The sequence below is a fragment of the Penaeus monodon genome, chromosome 38 (genome assembly GCF_015228065.2).
Source record: "Penaeus monodon isolate SGIC_2016 chromosome 38, NSTDA_Pmon_1, whole genome shotgun sequence".
Taxonomy (NCBI): domain Eukaryota; kingdom Metazoa; phylum Arthropoda; class Malacostraca; order Decapoda; family Penaeidae; genus Penaeus; species Penaeus monodon.
In genome coordinates, this window is record NC_051423.1 from 24,125,101 (window position 1) to 24,145,100 (window position 20,000).

Below are 20,000 nucleotides of genomic sequence, written 5' to 3' on the forward strand. Positions count from 1 at the left end.
AATTAATGAATCTTTAAATTCCATTCAGTGACGGAGATAAACCAGACAACGAAGATTCAAATCAGACACACTCAGTAAGACACGAGCAGTCAAACCCGTAACAGTTAGTACGTGTCACAGCCGATCTCTCCCACGGACGTGTCTCGAAGTCAAACGCTAGTATACTCCTCCCATCTCGCGTCCGTGTCCGTGTCCTTCACCAATGAAGTTAATTAAAGCTTAAACTTACCTGGAGAGGCTTCAAGTTTAATCTGGATTCGCTGATATCAAACTAAGGACATCCTTCTGTATATCTAGGAGAGTGTATCATGGAAAGGATTTTTTTTAGGTTTGCATCTGTTACGGTATTTCATATCTGATACTTAAATTTAATGTTTTAAACTTATAAGTGATATATATAGATATAACGATGCTTATAACGTTGCTGGAGATCCACATTAAGATACAAGATTTTGTGCGAACATTATAGTATATATATATATATATATATATATATATATATATATATATATATATATATATATATATATATATATATATATATACACACACATTGTATACATATATTCACATTGTGCACACATATGTATAGATTGTGTGTGCCTGTATGTGTATATATGTATATTTATTTATTTATTTACATTTACAAAACATATATCAATACAAAAACTTATACATATCTAGTTACCATGAAAACTATAATCACAAAAGAGACCACACAGTATAAGACAAACCTTACACCTTAACGTAAAACCCACACAAAGATGACGGAATAACAAGAAAATTGTGATGGATAGTGACTGCGCTGTACTTAGGTGAATAACGGCCTTTTGAGAGTGGAAAATGAGTGGTTTGCCAAGCCGTCTTGTTCTGGCGATAGTTCATTGTCTTCAAAAGAACAAATAAATTTATGGCTTAATTATGATGTTGATGTTGATGATGATAATGATGATGGTGTTGAAGATGATGATGATGATCATCATCATCATCGTGCTTATCTTTGAAGTTTTTTTTTTTAAGTGACAGAATGGTGATAATAATTTGATAAGTAATGGATTGTTGGTGATAATTACTAGATAATTAATATATGTGTAGTCATATTTAGATAATTAGAGTGGTGTTGATTATTTGAAAGTTAGATTCTTGATAACAATTATTCAGTAACTGATATCTTTGCGATGACAAATATTTGAAGTAAGTCGATGTTTGAAAATGTTGCATTTGATCAATCATTTCCAACCTCTCATTTGCATCCACGCCACGATAGAATAGATAAAATAAATGAATAAACGAGGAGGAGAGATAGTGAGTTTATGAAAACGGGTGAAAGACAAGGGAAAATCTAGCGATAAAAAGAAAGCTTATTTATATAAGAAAAAGATATGATAATTGTAGCAGTAATGATGAGTATAACAGCTTATAATGATAACAATAATGATAATAATACTCGTAATAGCAATGACAGTAATAATGTGATAACAAAAAATAATAATAAAAATAATAGTAAAGATGATAATAATGAAAAAAAATAACGATGGTAATAAAAGTAAGAAAATAATATAATGGTAATAATAATATCAAGGAGGAGAAGAAGAAGAAGAATACTCTAAAGTAAAGAGAAAAATATAGATCATATTCATGATTACTAAATAGAGATTTTTTTTTTTTTTAAGGTACGTGGACACTCCTTTAAATCGAATCTTTATAAATATTAGCCTCTTGTTATAGTATCTTTATCATTTAATTACATTTTCTTCTTGCTTTTTCTATGCTGTTCGTCATGGGTTTTGGGCGTGGCTTAAACACGTAAACAACCGTACACGCACACACAGCGCATAGATAGATAGATAGACTGATTGATTGATAGATTGATAGATAGATAGATTGACAGACAAAATAAAACGTTAAACATATAGACAAATCGATAGACTAATAAACAGATAAATATACAAACGGAGAAAAAACACACAAGGAGGAAACCAAGCAAACAGAGATAAAAAGGAAAAAAAAAAAAAAAAACAGGCAGACAGACAGACGGAACAGACAAATATGAAAGTAATACGAGGTCACTTACCCCCTACATCTTCCTTTCCACATTAAACACTCCATACCCAACAGTTGCATGTCAACCGACTCCCATGTGATCGTGATGAGATCTTTGCATGACGTTCCTTTCGCTCTCGTACATGATTTCTACGTTTCCGTTTCTCGTTAGGCCTACGGTAGGCTGAAGGTGTGATCGTTTTGCCCGCCCTCCCCCCTTTTTTTTGGGGGGTGGGGGGTTAATTTTGGTTGGATGGTTGGTAATTGGTTGGATGGTTGGTAATTGGGTGGATGGTTGGATGGGTGTGGTTGAGAGAGAGAGAGAGAGAGGAGGATAAGAATGAGAGAAAGTAGAATGTGCGCAAGAGAGAGAGAGAAGGATAAAAAGGAGAGAGAGGGAGAGATTAAGAGAGAGAGAAAGAAAAAAAAAAAAAAAGAAAAATGGGAGAGAGAGAAAACAGACAGACAGAGAAAGAGAGGAAATCTAAATAGTCAAAAACATTAATAATAATACAAAACAGATTAAAATACCAAATGAATATACAAACAAACACGAAAACGTAATTAGACTAACGGAATAAATAAGCACAAAACAGACGAAGAAATAAAAAAAGAAAAAAAAAAGGTTCTGAACCTCATCAAGTGTTAACAAAACTCCGTTAACTTAAGCGAGGCAAAAAAAAAAAAAAAAAAAAAAAAACGGACGTAGTCAAAATTAACATCACACCGTCCTGGCCTTCGAAAAATGTTATTTCTCTTCAAATACTGTTGGCTATTGATACTATCCGGGTTTTTTTATTTAATGGAGTAGCGTTCGGCACTGAGCAGAAAGATCGTGGAGGTTGAGATATACAGGTGGACGTGTACCGCGTTAGTAACAAAGGTACTTGCGGATTTATGTATAGACACTTATATACGTATAGCCACATGCACGTATATACATACAGAAACCAAAACTAGCATACACTCACACGCACATAAACAGGCACATACACAGACACACATACGCGAGCACACACGCATATAAACAGGCACACACACACACACACACACACACACACACACACACACACACACACACACACACACACACACACACACACACACATACACACACACAAACTTACACGCACACCCACACGCACACGCATAGGCACACACAAATATTCAGAAATGTAAGTACAGTACTTGCGCGCAAAGGTACTCACTTCCTTTCACCTACTTCTCCTAGTTATTGTCAACGGATAGAGTTCTTATTAGGTAAAGTAGGGTTCGTGTGTATTCCATGTGAATGTAGCCTTTATTTAGCATTTATACGCACACTCATAACGCTATACTGATAATACGCACACAAGCATGCATATATACACACACTCATACACAGATAAAAAATACACATACACATACGCACACACAAATACATACAAGCATACACCAACTCATATACTCCCTAGCATTCTCTCTATCTCTCTCTCTCTATCTCTCTCTCTCTCTCTCTCTCTCTCTCTCTCTCTCTCTCTCTCTCTCTCTCTCTCTCTCTCTCTCTCTCTCTCTCTCTCTCTCTCTCTCTCTCTCTCTCTCTCTCCCTCCCTTCCTCTCTCCCTCCCTCTCTCCCTTCCTCCCTCCCTCCCTCTCTCGGACAACTTTCTTCCACCTACTCCCCATCCCATGGTCATCAAAGTTATGCAATAACCTCATAACCTCCTCCTCTTGCCTTAGTGTTCATCCCCCCTTCAGGGAAATATGAAGATGCTATTCAAAAACGTAATCACTTAACCCAGTATCTCTGCCATGCCTTCATTATGTATCAGGGGAAGACCAGTAACTCTCCTCCTCGCGCAATACGTCAGTACTGCTTGCTGGACGTGGGCGAGAGGTGTATATAGGGGGGAAATATGTCCAGTTTGATAGGGATCGTACGTGTAATAGTGGTGAGGGATAATAATGATAATAGGGAATAGTCGTGATGATAATTCTGACGATGATGACAAGGAGTGTAATAACAATGATACTGATGTTAGGTATATTTGTTTATCTGTCTGTCTATCTATTTATCTATCTATCTATTTCTCATCTCCCTCTATTTTTCCTTCTATTTATATGTCTGCCTATCTATTTATCCACATATCTATCTATCTATGTATCTTTTTATCTATCCAGCAATCTATCTAATTGTGTATTTGCGCGCGTGAGTTTGTGCGTTTGTCAGTCCGCACGTATTCATCTAAATAAAAAAAAAATCATTAGCAAAGAAAAGCAAAAAAGCAAAAACCTTAAAAAAAAAAACAAGATACACTCCTCAAATCATTTTTAAATAGCTTTCCTAATACGATAAAACTCGAAGAAGAAAGAAAATAGCAAGAAAGAATGAAAAAGAGAAAGAGCGAAAAAGAGGAATTGGCATCCTTATCACTTCATTACTCTTGTATTTCCGCCACATTTGCTAAACCGACGAAAAGATGTAGAATAAAAACCCACTTTCTTAGAATGAATGTTCATTATTTAGCATAGTTTTTGGAAACACGTGTTATTGTTCATTATTCAACATGGTCGATGGTTCTTTATACTGAATCTGTTGTGTTCGTGAATATATCTTTGTTCGTTTAATATCTTGAGTATCTTTTATGTAGATATAGAAAGTAAAGAAGGAATTCTCTCTTTTTATCGTTGTATCGCAAGGTATTTTGTCTTTTTTATATATATTTTAAAAGAATTAGTAGCGTTTGATTACCGGCAACATTCTTTAATCGTCGGTAATTACTGAATCCGAACTATTTCATGTTCGAAAGTACGTTCAACAGTGTCTGTGAACAATAATGAACGTTCATTAAATGCAAATAAATGTAAAATGCTTTTGGAAATTACTCAGTCTGGACGCCAAATTAATAAAACAAAAAAGGGAATAACAGACTTTTCAGTGCGTTGCAATTGAAAAAAAAAATGTTTCTCATTATCATCGGCGAAGAGTATACAGTATGGATATTCCGTATATGTATATATATAGAGAAGGAGGGAATGAGAGAGAGAGAGAGAAAAAAAAACGTAAACAGAGAGAGACAGAGAGAGAAACGTAGACAGACAGACAGAGAGAGAGAGAGAGAGAGAGACGTAGACTGAGAGACGCAGAATCCAGAGAGAAGTAAAGAGAAACCCCAAGGAAAATAGAGGGAGAAAGAAGAAACGACAATCAAAGAAAGAAAGAGAGAGAGAGAGAGAGATAAAACAAAACAAAAAAATACATAACCAAGAATTTTGATTAGTCAAGATTTTCCCCACACGACAAGAAAAATGAGTCTGGAACAAGGTAGAAATATGTGTTTATAGAAACGAAGACTCGTTTCTATGGAACAAAATATCATCATTCCCAGTGTTCGGATGTGTGCATTCTGAAACGTTTATTTGCAGGTAACGAAAAACAAAATCCGAGGAAGGGTTTTCGGAATAAAATTTTGCAGTTTGAAGAGCAAAGGAGAAACTAGAAAAAAATGTTGCAATACGATAATGATTGCTCTTTCCTTTGACTATCTCTTTTATTCATCTTCTCTTGTTGTTTTCCTTCTCTTTGTCTTTAATGTGTATGTATAGTGTATATGTTATTTGCGATCCTTTTCTGTTTATTATTATTTGCACCATATCGATCCCTATGTATCGATTTCTTTTTCTCTCTCTGTCTCTTTATCTAGCTGTCTATCTGTCTAGCTATCTGTCTGTCTATCTATCTATCTGTCTATCTGTCTGTCTGTCTGTCTATCTATCTATCTATCTATCAATTCCTCTCTTTCTCTAGTCCTCTTTTTTTCCCTTTCTCTCTCTTCCCCTCTCCCTCTACCTTTCTCTTCCCCTTTCCCTCTCTCTCTCTCTCTCTCCCTCTCTCTCCCTCTCTCTCTCTCTCTCTCTCTCTCTCTCTCTCTCTCTCTCTCTCTCCCTCTCTCTCCCTCTCTCTTTCTCCCTCTCTCTCCCTCTCTCTTTCTCCCTCTCTTCCTCTCCCCCTCTCCCTCTCTTCCTCTCCCCCTCTCTCTCCCTCTCTCTTTCTCCCTCTCCCCCCCCCCTCTCTTTCTCTCTCCAGATAGACCCCAGAATGCCAACAATACTACCACGAGCCCTGTATAATTCAAACACAGGACCAAACCATAAAAGATTTTCCCGGACGTTTCCATCTCGTTACGCGCGGCCCATCAGCGTAAGCCTCGTCGGCGGATGGTATTTCCAGGGCTGCTCAGGACAACAACTGGATTAGAAGGTCAACACTGGGGGAATTCTTGGGTGGAACGGTTGATAGATGGTTTTTTTTTAGACGGTCGAGAGGTTTTAGAGCACATGCGTAAGTGTAAATACGTTCGCACCCGCGTGTGTGTTAGTTTATAGGACAGGTATACGTATGTAGGCACACAAGCACTGGCATACAGGTATCTACAGGTACGGAGATACACATAAGGATAAATATGTGGCCATATTAACACACACATATATTCACACACAAACACACACACACACACACACACACACACACACATACACACACACACACACACATACACACACACACACACACACACACACATTCACACACACAATCACACAAACACGCACAATCGCACACACACACAATCACACAAACACACAGTCGCACACACACAAACAATCACACACACAGTCACACAAACACACCCTAACCCGATTCTTTTACGAAAGAGATGAAAGACATAGAAATGACATATATTTGAAGATGTTTTTCCTCACCTTTGATCTTAAGAATATCAGATCTTAAAACCTTCCTTTGAACACATCATTAATTTTCCTTGGATTACCTTTAATATTAGAAAGAGTACGAATATTATACAGAAATATGCACGCAAATGCATTTTATATCTTCAACTTTATGATAAATTATATAAAACTTTTTCATGACAAAATCAAATAAGATGAGATACCATGTTTACCCCATAATAATACACACTTATTGTTTCAGTTTTACCCCTATTGTCTGTAATATTTGATTTACATTTATACATTTAAACGGCGTAACTTTGTCCATTCTTTTGTCTAGAATGATGTGAGCATTTTTTTTTTCACAAAAGAATTCGTCTCACTTTTGTTCGTGTGTTCATAACCATTGTTTCCACATCATGCGGACGGGAAGTGAGGTTAGACACAGATTTTTTTTTTTCTTTTTTCTTTTCGAGACTTCAGATGTAGAATTTCATTATTTTTTTCGCGACTTCAGATGCAGAAAAAGTGTTGAAGGTGTTTATATGTATTTTTTTATTACGGTATTATTATTATAATATTTGTTGGCTTCTCACCTGTTTATCTGCGGTAGAAAGAATACAGAACAGACATACAGGGAAGAAAGAAAAGATATGATAGACGTTCAGCATTAAAAAAAAGAAAAAGAAAGTTTTTTTTTCATAAATTTAGACGCAGAAGAAGATGAAGGCATTTTATTAGTTGGTATTATTGCATAATCTTATTCACAGCTTGTTATCTGCGTGCATATGATAAAATAATTATATAAAAAAGATCTTTTTTTAATAAATAAAGACCCAAAACTTGAAATGATTTAGACCTTTTTTATTTTTTTTTTTTTTTTCTTTCTTTCTTTCTTTCTTTTTTGTACAGTTGACTCGACTTGTATTGTCAACCCGTATCCTCTGCTACAATGATCCACCTTCTAAGCCTATTTTGCAATCTCGTTCTCGGATAATTTGAGAAACAAATAATAGGGTTTATAGTTACTTATGCTATCTCTTTATTGCATTTATCAATAAAGCCTTTCGCCTCTTTGCAAATAGGAAAATAGAATGGATAGAAAAAAAAATAGAAAAAGCAAAAGAAGAAGGTACTTCACTCAATTTTTTTTTCTTTTCTTTTCTTTTCGTGGATTTAGAAATAGAGAAATAAAAGCATTTATATATATATATATATATATATATATATATATATATATATATATATATATATATATATATATACATATATATATATATATATATATATATATATATATATATCATCTTTGTAGAAAATCACTATCAAGATAAAAAAAATGTATAAAGTAAACTAATTGAAGAGAGCGAAATTAGAGAAAAATACAATATAAAAATATACGATTAAATACATTTTTCATTAAACAAACGTATATAAAAAGAAGAGACCCGTAGTGTAAAATACAAAGCGCTTCAAAGGAAAGAGAAATAAGTCAAATGAAATTAGAAAAAAAAAATAATAATAATAAAGAAAATAGAATAATAATAAAGACAAGAAAATAATAATAAAGACAAAAAAAAAAAAAAAAAAAAAAAAAAAAAAAAAATAATAATAATAATAATAATAATAATAATAATAATAATCTATACAGCGGCGATCCATCAAAACGATAGAGAAGATTTTTTCATAGAGGTGACAATATTGCACGTGCAACATGGTAATCAATATTTAGCAATGGACGTCATGCAAGATTTCCTCGACGATGAAAGAGAATTGGTTATGAAAAGAGAATGACAACGAATTCACTGAACGAAAGGGAATAGAGAAAGAGAGATTGATTGACAGATAGATATAGAGATAGATAGAGGAATAGATAGATAAACAGACAGATAGATAGATGGAGATAAATAGATCGAGAGAGACAGAGTGGGGGATGAAAGGAGAAAGGGAGAAGGAGAGAGAGGGGGGGAGAGAGAGAGAGAGAGAGAGAGAGAGAGAGAGAGAGAGAGAGAGAGAGAGAGAGAGAGAGAGAGAGAGAGAGAGAGAGAGAGAAAGTTTTATTAGATTTTGATCATTTCTAAAAATAATCTCAAATGATAAGGGAATTGCTGATTAGACCACAATATTCTGCCTTCAAAAAAGGTAAGATAAGTAAATAAAACAAAAAACACAACATATTCCACACAACAATGTATATAAATCGTAGACTTTATATATGAAATGCTATCTCCATGTTCACAATTATATAAGGAAAATACTGTTTATTGGTTATCATCCTTTACCAGCTGCAATTATGATCATCCATACTTAAAATTCATAATACGTTGATGTCATCATAGTTATTCATAAGAATATAAAATTGAAAGAACCGAATCCTACTATCAAAATATCCATTAATATTTGCTTTCTCTAACTCAAAAAAAAATGGTTGATACATCTTAAGTTTCCATTCCTTTAAATATAACCATAATATACAAGAATCAAAGTAACCAATTGGGAGATTTGGAAGTATTCATCTTCTCGTATTTCGTCGTGAAAAAATTGAACCTCAAAGTTTTGCTACAGTTTGCTGGCTCTTGTTGCGAGCTCCGGGTGCTAAAAATGCATGAGACCCTTTGTCATATTCCAATATGCCTTTCTAAGACAAACAGACACATATGTAGATACAGGCGCGTATTTCCATTCATATACACGTATGTACATATTTATATATGTTGTTTACAAGCACAATGAACAGACAGCTATTATTTGACTGAAGCCAAAAGGGCGTGTCACACCAAACCCAAAATTATTATTATTATCTATTATTACATACATACACATTTCTACACACAAACGCGTGTATACACATGCACACACACACACACACACACATATACAGAGAGAGAGAGATTTTGTGTGCGTATTACCTGCATGTAGTGGCTTTGTTAAACGGTTTAGCTTTTATCGAGGTAACTAATCAGGTTAGCAATATCATTATGTAGTAATGATACATACCCCCACTCTCTCCTCTCTCTCTCTCTCTCTTCATTTTCCCCCTTCTTCCATCTCTCCATTTGTATCTTCTACATTGCGACCTCCCTCCCTACATTTCTTCTCCATTTATCTATGCATTTTTCGTCTTACATTTTTTTCTCTCTCTCTCCTTTCCCCACCTCTCTCTCTCATTCTCTCTCTCTCTCTCTCACTCTCTCTTCTCTCTCTCTCTCTCTCTCTCTCTCTCTCTCTCTCTCTCTCTCTCTCTCTCTCTCTCTCTCTCTCTCTCTCTCTCTCTCTCTCTCTCTCTCTCTCTCTCTCTCTCTCTCTCTCTCTCTCTCTCTCTCCTCTCTCTCTCTCTCTCTCTCTCTCTCTCTCTCTCCCCCTTCTCCATCCCTCGGAATCCTCTTGTCACTATTAATCGCAATTTTGTCTTAATTGGCTTAGGAGCTCGAGATGGGTGAGTCTCAATAAAAATCTTTCTGTATCTACTTGTCCGAAAATGAAAATGTGGTATTTTACTACCCGTTTTATACACACTCTCTCTGCCCTTATTGTAAAAAAAAAGAGAAATCATGAGGATAGAATCGAGTTTATGAACCCATTAGTTTATATTACTTTGATACTCCAACCAAAAAAAAAAAAAAGTGAGATTTGGGAACACTTCAATCGGTCTTTTCTTTCTCTAGTATATCTCTCTCTGTTCTCCTCTTCATTCTTCTTCTTCTTCTTGTTTATTTTATCTTTTTCTTTTATCTCTCTCTCTTCCTCCCCTCTCTCTCTCTCCCTTTTTTTCCCCAATCTCTAACTCCGCCTCCAACTCCGCTGTTTGTGTAAACTCTCCTTCATATACAGTGCGAGAGAGACTTTTATTTTCTCATTGGGCCCGCCGCTGAAATTATGGGAAGGGTTACCTCTGCCTTCCATCTTTTTCTTTCTTTCTTTCTTTCTTTCTTTCTTTCTTTCTCTAGCTCCCTCTTTCTCTAGCTCCCTCTTTCTCTTTCTATATAGGTTCTGGTTTGTCTCTGGTCTGTTTGTCTGTCTCTGTTTCTGTTTCTGTTTCTGTTTCTGTTTCTCTTACTCTCTCTCTCTTTCTCTCTCTCTCTCTCTCTCTCTCTCTCTCTCTCTCTCTCTCTCTCTCTCTCTCTCTCTCTCTCTCTCTCTCTCTCTCTCTCTCTCTCTCTCTCTCTCTCTTCTCCTCCTCCTCCTCCTTCTGAACTTATATATATATGAACTTATATATATATATATATATATATATATATATATATATATATATATATATATATATATATATATATCCTACCTGGGATAAGTGAAGGGAAATGGGGCGGGTCGGCATAACCACAGAATCTAAGAGAGAAAATTGTTTGGATGGGTGAAAGCTCCTGGATACTGAGGGGGTGGGGGTGGGGGGTGGGGGTGGGGGTGGGGTAGAAAGGGGGTGGAAGAGCTGACGAGGAGAAGGGGAGGGGTGAAGAGGAGGGAGGGAGGGGGGTGGAAGAGGGTGAAGAGGATGTAGGGAGGGGAGGGAGGGAAGAGAGGAGGGAGAGAGGGAGGGAAGGGAGGAAGAAAGGGTGGAAAGGAAAACGAGGGAGGAGGGGAGGAGATGGGTAGCGGGGAGGAAAGATAGGAGGGAAGGGGAGGGGGAGAGGTAGGGGAAGGAAAAGGGAAATAGGAGGGAAGTAGGAAGGGGGATAGAAGAGAGAAAGGAAAGGAAGAGAGAATGAAAAGGATGAGAGAAAGGAAAGGGAGAGCGAAAGGAAATTAAAAGAAAAGAGAAAAGAAATGAAAGGAAAAGAGAAGGGACAGAGAGAAAGGAAAGGAAGAGATAAAGGAAAGGAAGAGAGAAATGGAGGAACAAGAGATAGAACGAAGGGGAAGGAGAGTAAAAGCAGTGACGTAAGGAGACAGGGATAGCGTGGGGATGGGGGGTGGGGGGTGGGGGGGTTAAAGGGGAAAATCGAATTGAGCAAAACGTGTTGTAAATCGAGTTTGGACGTATTTCGAGAAAAGCGGGAGAAATGACGGTCATTGAACGAACAACAGGAGATAACAGCGGCTTCAGGAGTTCAACTGAACATGTAATATTGTGAAAAAAATCTGGATGATTTTTAGGGCTTAGATATCTCAACTAAAAGGTAGGTTGTTAGACCGTATCATCAAGTCGGCATTGGCACCGTTATATACGAATAATGTAACTGACATTCATAAAAAAGAAAGGCATAGATAGATAGATACACACACACACACACACACACACACACACACACGAACACACACACACACACACACACACACACACACACACACACACAGAAAGAAAGAAAGAGAGAGATATAGATACAGATACAGACACAGATAAAGTTACATTTTATCAATAAGCCAAAGAAGAGGGAAGATGTCATCCCCTGACTTGGACAAACGGGGAAGCCATCATGTCTTCAGAATAGTCAAATATTGTCAAAGGACAAAGTTTGTTTTTTAAGGAGAGAAGCAGAAGAAGAAGGGGTTGGAGGGGGGAGGGAGGGATGATGGGGGGGGAGGTGGAGGGGTGGTGGATGGGAAGGTGGAGGGGGGAGGGAGGGATGATGGGGGGGAGGTGGAGGGGTGGTGGATGGGAAGGTGGAGGGGGGAGGGAGGGAGGGGTGGATTAGGTGGAGGGGAGAGGGATGGAGGGGTGGATTAGGATGAGGGGGGGAGGGGGGAGGGATGGTAAGGTGGAGGGATGGAGTGGTGGGGGGATGGAGAGGGGGAGGGATGGTAGAAGGGAAGGTGGAGGGGTGGAATTGAAGGGTGGTGGGGTCGTAGAGATGGTGGAGAAGTGGAAGAGAAGGTGGAGAGGTGATAAGGTGGAGTTGGGAGATGGAGGGGGTGAAGTTGGAGGTGAAAAGCCACGTTGGTGGAGGACGGAAGGAGAGATGGAGAGATGGTGATGAGGTCGGGAAAGGAGGGGATGGGAGTGTGGGAGAGGGACTGTGGGGGAGAGATGGAGGGATGAGGGAAGGGAAGAGATAAGTCGCTTTGTCTTTGTCATGGCAGTCATGTGCGTGCATGGCGAGTGCGAGATGGATATATTCTAAAGCCTCTCATTTCTCCCCGCTTGCTTTCTCTCTCTCTCATTCTCTCTCTCGTTCTCTCTCTCTCTCTCTCTATCTCTCTCTCTCTATCTATCTATCTATCTATCTATCTATCTATCTATCTATCTATCTATCTATCTACCTATCTACCTGTATCTACATCTCTCTCTTTCTCTCTCTCTCTCTCTCTCTCTCTCTCTCTCTCTCTCTCTCTTTCTTTCTCTCATCCTTCCCTTCAACCTTCCTCCCATTCCCATCTACCTTTGTTTCTGGTCCCCCTTCTCGTCCATCTCTCTCCCCATCTTTATTTTCCTCCCTCCCTCCTTCCTTCCTTCCTTCACCCTTCCCTTCCTCCCTTCCTCCGTCCTTCCCTAGAGATTTCCTAATCCCTGATATCTGTGGCAGCGCTGACGTGGCTATGGGATCATCTACCATTTCTCCCTTCTCCTTCCCTTATCTTCATTCCTCTTCTTATTTCCTCTTCCCTTCTCCCCTTGCCTTACCTTCTCTCTTCCCTTCCTTTTCATTTCCTCCTTTCTTCCCTTTTTTTCTTTTCTCCTTCCTCCTCTCCTCCCCTTTCCTGTTCCCTTATCTTTTTCCTTCATTTCTTCTCTCTTCCTCTCTCTCTCCCTTTTCCCCTTCTCCCTCTCTTCCCCTACACTCTTCCTAACCTTCTCCCCTTCCGTTTTTCTTCCCCTCTCCCTCCCCCTCCCCCTTTCCCTCCCTTCCCCCCTCTCCCTCCCTTCCTCCTTTCCCCTCTCTCCTTCCCTTCCCTTCTCCCTTCTCTCCTCTCCCTTCCCCCTTTCCCCTCTCCCTTCCCCCTCTCCCATCTCCCTCCCTCTCTCCCCTCTCCCCCTCTCCCCTCTCCCTTCCCCCTCTCCCCTCTCCCTTCCCCCTTTCCCTACTCTCACTGACCATCTCTGATAACCAAGACAGATAGACGGATCGTTGCAAAATGTGAATTAGAATATTAAAATAGTTTTTTTTTCTCTCTCTCTTTCTCTTTTCCCCTCACTTTATCATTTGCTTTTCTCTTTTAAATAAATTCTTGGGGGTTTTATTTGAGTGTTTAGAAGAGATGGTGATAACGGTGATAATGATGGTGATGATGATGATGGTGATGATGATGGTGCTAATGTATGTATGTGTGTATGTGTGTATGTATGTATGTATGTATGTATGTATGCATTTATGTATGTATGCATATATGTATGTATGTAAGTATGCATATATGTATGTATGCATAGATGTATGTATGCATGTATGTACATGTGTATGTAAGTATATATACATGCACGTATTTAAAAAAAAAACGATGAAAAATGAAAAATGATATCGCGTGGGTACCTTCTTTTCCGACATGAGAGCATCTGAGGGGAAATCCATCTCTTCCCCTTCCTCCTTCGCCACGCCGCTGACAGGAGTACACTCTCCGCGGTTCCTCTCCCCTCACTTTTACGTCTCCCCTCGCCTCCTCCACCTCCTCCTCTTCTTCTTCCTATTTCTCTTCCCTCTCTCTCTCTCGCTTTTTCTTTTCTTTTCTTTTTTTTGCTTATATTTTTTATCCTCGTTTTTTTCCCCTTATTTTTGTTCTCTCTTTATCTCTTTTATCTTATCTATATCTTATTTCTCTCTCTCTCTCTCTCTCTCTCTCTCTCTCTCTCTCTCTCTCTCTCTCTCTCTCTCTCTCTCTCTCTCTCTCTCTCTCTCTCTCTCTCTCTCTCTCTCTCTCTCTCTTTCCTTCCTTCCCTCTTTTTCCCCTTCCTCCATTTTCCTCCCTCCCCTATCCTCTCTTCTTCCTCCCCCTTTCCACCTTCTCTATTCCCTCTTCCTCCTCATTCCTTTTCCCTCCTTCCTCCCTTTCTTCCCTTTCCTCCTTCCCTCTTTTCCCTCCTTTCCTTCTTCCTTTCCTCCTTCCCTCTTTTCCCTCCTCCTTCCTTTCTCCTTCCTCTTTCCTCCTTTCTCCTTCCGCACGTTCCGATCCTTTCTCTTCTCACCTATTTGACCTCCTCTACCTTCCCTCTTTTCCTTCCTTCCTTCTTCTTCTTTTCTCCTTACCTCTTCTTCTTCTTCTTCTTCTTTTTCTTCTTCATCTTCTACTTCTTCTTCTTCTTCTTCTTCTTTTAAACCTATTTTTTCTTCCTTTTCTTCATCTCTTCTTCCTCTTCCTATAAAGATAATAATGATAATAACAACAACAACAATTATTAAAATAATGATAATAATAATGATAATAATAATGATAATAATAATAATAATAATAATAATAATAATAATAATAATAATAATAATAATAATAATAATAATAATAACGATAATAGTAACAGTAGTAGTAGTAGTAGTAGTAGTAGTAATGATGATAATAATAATAATAATGATAATAATAATAATAATAATAATAATGATAATAATAATAATAATAAAACTAATACTAATGGCAATAATAATACTAATAATATTACTATAACTATTACTACTACGACTACTACTACTAATAATAATAGCAATGATGATAACGATAGCAACAGTAATAATGAAAATAAAAATAATGAAAATAATAACACTAACCACAATAATAATAGTCATAATGTAACCAATAAAACAGAAGCAAAGGGAGAATCCAAGTGAATACTTAACAATATAGATAAATTCTTAGGTGTTTACTCGAGACTTGTTCCGAACAAGTTTTCTGCTGAAATTTCTCGACTCAAGATTTTCAACAATCTGAAGAACTTTTGTCAAGAAAAAAAATATATATATATATTTCTTAATATGTTCTTTAATATTGTATTTGTGTGTTTTTTATGCGAGTGATTGTTGCAGAGAGAACAGGGTTGCAGGGACGTGTTATTGCAAAGTTCGATGATGGGTAAGGGGTTGTGTGTTTATCGTTGAGTTAAGTGTGTGTGTAGGAGGGGGGGGGTGCGTTTGTGTTAGGATGGGGGAGGTGCGGGGGGGGGGGGTGCACGTATCATTTAATGATATTCGAATATGATAATTTTCGTCGAAATAATATCCCAGTATCTCCTTCGCCTGATACCCCATTTCCACTCCTCCCCTCTCCTTTATCTCCTTCCCTTCCCTTCCTCCTCTCCCTTTGTGCGTTTCCCTTCCTCCCTCCCTTCTTCTTTCCCTCCCTTTGTACCTATCCCTTTCCTCCCTTGCCCTGTACTCTCCTCCTCTTCCCTTCTTCTCCTCTCTGTCTCCCTTCTCCTTTTTCCTCTCCCTTTGTACCATTCTCCTCCTCTTCCCTTCCTCCCCTCCCTTCTTCTCCGTCCTCCCCTCCCCTCTGCCCCCCTTCTCCTTCTTCCCCTCCCTTCTCCTCTAGTATCCTCCTCTTCCTTTCCACCCTCTCACCCTCCTTTTCCCCTCTGCCACGACATGAGAGATGAATGATTTATAACGTGTGTGAGGGGAACGAGGGAAAGGGAGGAGGGGTCACTAGGGGCCAGGGGGAGGGGGGGAAGGGGAGGGGGATATCGGCGAGGCCCTTGAGGTAAGTGACCATTTGACCTTCCCCTTTCCTTCCTTCCTTCCCTTCATTCCTCCCTCTTTCTTGCACTATTGCCATCTTCTCGTTTCTCTATTTATCTTTCGTTTGAGTTCCCCCCCCCCCCTTTATTTTCCTCTGTCTGTTTGTCTGACTGTCTATCTCCTCTTTCATTTTTTATTTTCTCCTCCCTTTCTCTCCTCCTATCTACCTGTGTCTCTTTCCTCGTGGATACGCTTGCGTGTCTTTCATTTCCTGGGGCATCAAAATTTTTCCTTCTTTTTTTGCACTCTATCTTTCGCTCTCTTTCGTTCTATCTGTCTCTATTGATCTCTCTCTCTCTTTCTCTCTCTCTCTCTCTCTTTCTTTCTCTCTCTCTCTCTCTCTCTCTCTCTCTCTCTCTCTCCTCTCTCTCTCTCTCTCTCTCTCTCTCTCTCTCTCTCTCTCTCTCTCTCTCTCTCTCTCTCTCTCTCTCTCTCTCTCTCTCTCTCTCTCTCTCTCTCTTTCTCTCTCTCTCTATCTATCTATCTCTCTTTCCCTCTCTCTCTCTTTCTCTCCATTCTTCTCATTGTGCTTGTGTATATATCCCTCCTTCCCTCCCTCTCCCCTCTCTACCTCCCACCCCTTCCCTCCCTCCCCCACCCCCTCTCTACCACCCTCCCATCCACCCCCTCCCCTCTCTCCCTCCCTCCATCTCTCCCCCACCTTTTTTAAAGCCGTTTTCTCGCGTAGGATCCTTAACACGGAGGAGGCGACGGAACACAGTGCGCTAAAAGGATTACATGAAGAGGAATGTGTAGCAATTGAATGCAACATCCGCTTGACTGATTGTTGCAAATTGCCTGTTTCCCCACAAGCACCTTAGAAGAGGGAGGGGGATTGGAAAAAAGGGAGGGGAGGGAGGGAAGTGGGATTTGGAAGGGTGGACTGGGTACGGAGGGAGGGAGGGGAAGGGAGGGGAAGGGGGAGGTGTTAATAAGTGGGGAGGGGGAGGGGGAGGGGGGAGGTGTTAGTAAGTGGGGGTGAGCGGGAAGGGGGAGGTGTTAGTAAGTGGGGGGAGGAGGAGGAGGAGGAAGGGAAGGTGTAGTAAAGGAGGAAAAGGGGGTTTAGGGAGAAGGAGAAAGGGAAAGAGTGAGGGAGGAGGGAAAGGGAGAGGGAGGGAAGCGTTAGTAGGGGAGGAAGAGGGGGTAAGGGAATAGAAGAAAGAAGAGAAGGAGTGAGGGAGGTGCTAGTGAGGAGGGGGAGGTAGGAAGGGAATCAAAGACGAAAGGGAAAAGGAAGCGAAAGGATAAGAAAGGGAAGAGACAAGAGAGGTAGGAGAGAGAGATAAAGAAGGAGGAAGGAAGGGAGAGGGAAGGAAACGATAAAAAACGAAAAAAAGAAGAAGAATGGGGGAGTTTACGAATGAAGGGGGTAAAGAGATAAGGAGAACTGATGCAACATTAAGTACCAAGAAATTGCAGAATCTATCGTACGCTGTTGAGCTAAATTATTTTGATGAATGATACGCCAGGAGTAAGGACAGTGACAATAATGTTAATATTTGTGAAGATGATCAACTTAATGATCATGATAATAGTGGTGGTGGGGGTAGTAGTAGTAGTAGTAATAGTAGTAGTAACAGCAGCAGCAGTGATAATAACAGCAATAATATAAATAAAAATCATAATAACACTCATGATATTATCATCATTATCAAAGAAAGAAAAAATATAAAAACAACAACAAAACCATTCCCAGCATAAACAACAACAACAACAACAATATCACACAAGATACAGACTCCCTTTCCTTCCCAATACTCTTACTATTTACACCTGTTCATCGTATATCTCCTTTTTCCTAATAACATTCCTTCTTCAATTCCTCCTCATTAGTTCTTCATCGGCCTTCTTTCTTGAGATATGTTGGCAGATTGGTTGACCGTTAAGGAGAAAAGTTCGGCAAAAGATTAGGAAAAACTCGTTATGAGCGCGATTCTATGATGAAAGGAGTGGCGGATGGACGGAGAAATAGGCATGCTGATAGATAGATAGGTGAGATAGAGAGAGAGAGAAGGAAAGGGAGGAGGAGGAGGAGGAGGAGGAGGAGGAGGAGGAGGAGGAGGAGGAGGAGGAGGAGGAGGAGGAGGACGAAGAAGAGGGGGAGAAAGAGAGAGAGAGAGAGAGAGAGAGAGAGAGAGAGAGAGAGAGAGAGAGAGAGAGAGAGAGAGAGAGAGAGAGAGAGAGAGAAAGAGAGATGGAGGGAGGGAGGGATTAGATTTATCTCCCAGTTTCTCATTCAGAATTATATCCACTTCTATGCAAAGTTGATATAGAAAACCGACACTCCCTGAACCTATACTATACAGGTAACCTTAACACTAAAATACCGTTACGTTCTAGAATATCTGAAACTTTTTACTACGTGTCTGAATGGAATCCGATTTAGTCTCACGGAACAGAATCGACAATCACTTGTTTCCTCTCTCTCTTTGCTTGTTTCAACCGTTTATTCAATATGCTCTTCGGTGTAAACAAGACATGCACAAAAGACAACAAATGGTTTTATTCCAAAGCAAAATATTTCATCAGCTTCCCTTTTCGCTAATTTCTAAAACCCAGAGAGAATTGAGGTTACAGCGTCAATTCAACAATTACAAAATGAATAAATGAACAGACGAATAGAGGAAAATATAAACGAATAGATAAACACGCGAATACGAAGAAACTAGAAGAAATTGTTAGAATAAAACGAACGAACGTAACGTAAATACACATAAAAATACCGAAACACTTTCTTTCAAAACCTCGACGAGAATTAATGGGAAACGAAGACGATTCGAAGAACAACGAACAAACACTATGCGTCTCGACTTCCGGTGGGTAATGCCAGAGACACGTAATAACAGGTCTTAGGTACCCACGATGACACCCATTCAATATTAAGGGCGCAAATTAACCCATCCCGCACGCAAGTAGCTGATAAGGCCACGTGAAGGCCGCTGAGAGGTCCAGGTGCCGGTGACAGGCGTGTACGAATCCGAACACGATCCTCCTCGTTCGTGTAAGCACCGGATTCATCAATGGGGCGTCACGTAGGAGGGAAGAAAGAACTCTATTTTCCCGACGACTTGTCATAAGTCTTCTGATTTTTTTTTATTTTCTTCTTCTTTTTGCCCAAAGTTCACCCACATAGCTCTGATTATAGATGGACATTTTTGACCCCTAGAATAGCTCTTCCCCCCCGCCCCCCTCACCAGCGTTCGTCGGATTCACCCGGATGCGCGAGGAATAAAACCGATCGTCCTTTCGTCACTATACGGTTATCATGGCTGGCTCGGGATCGATGTAATGCGGTTAGCTTGCCTATTTACATGGCATTTAAGCTATGTCGCGAGGTGGATGGGGTTATATCGGTCAACAAGTTTATAAGTTGAAAAAAAATGATACGGGGGTTTATAAGTAGAAAAAAAGGAATAAATAAGTTTTTATAAAAAATGACATGCGATATTAGAGGATGGAATTATATATATATATATATATATATATATATATATATATATATATATATATATATATATATATATATATATAAAAGTAAAAAAAAAAGTATGGGTACGCGTTTGGTTTTCTACTAAAAGTAGTGTTCTCAACAAAAGTGATAGCATTAGCAATTCTGGAATGAAAAGAACGGGTGCTAGATTAGTTCAGATATATTACACC

At 39.2% G+C, this 20,000-nt stretch overlaps 1 protein-coding gene across 1 annotated transcript in view; it reads left to right on the plus strand.

The window, feature by feature from the left end:
• The window catches only part of LOC119596492, a 54,503-nt gene that overhangs the window by 805 nt on the left and 33,698 nt on the right, over positions 1-20,000 (plus strand). The window lies entirely within an intron of this gene.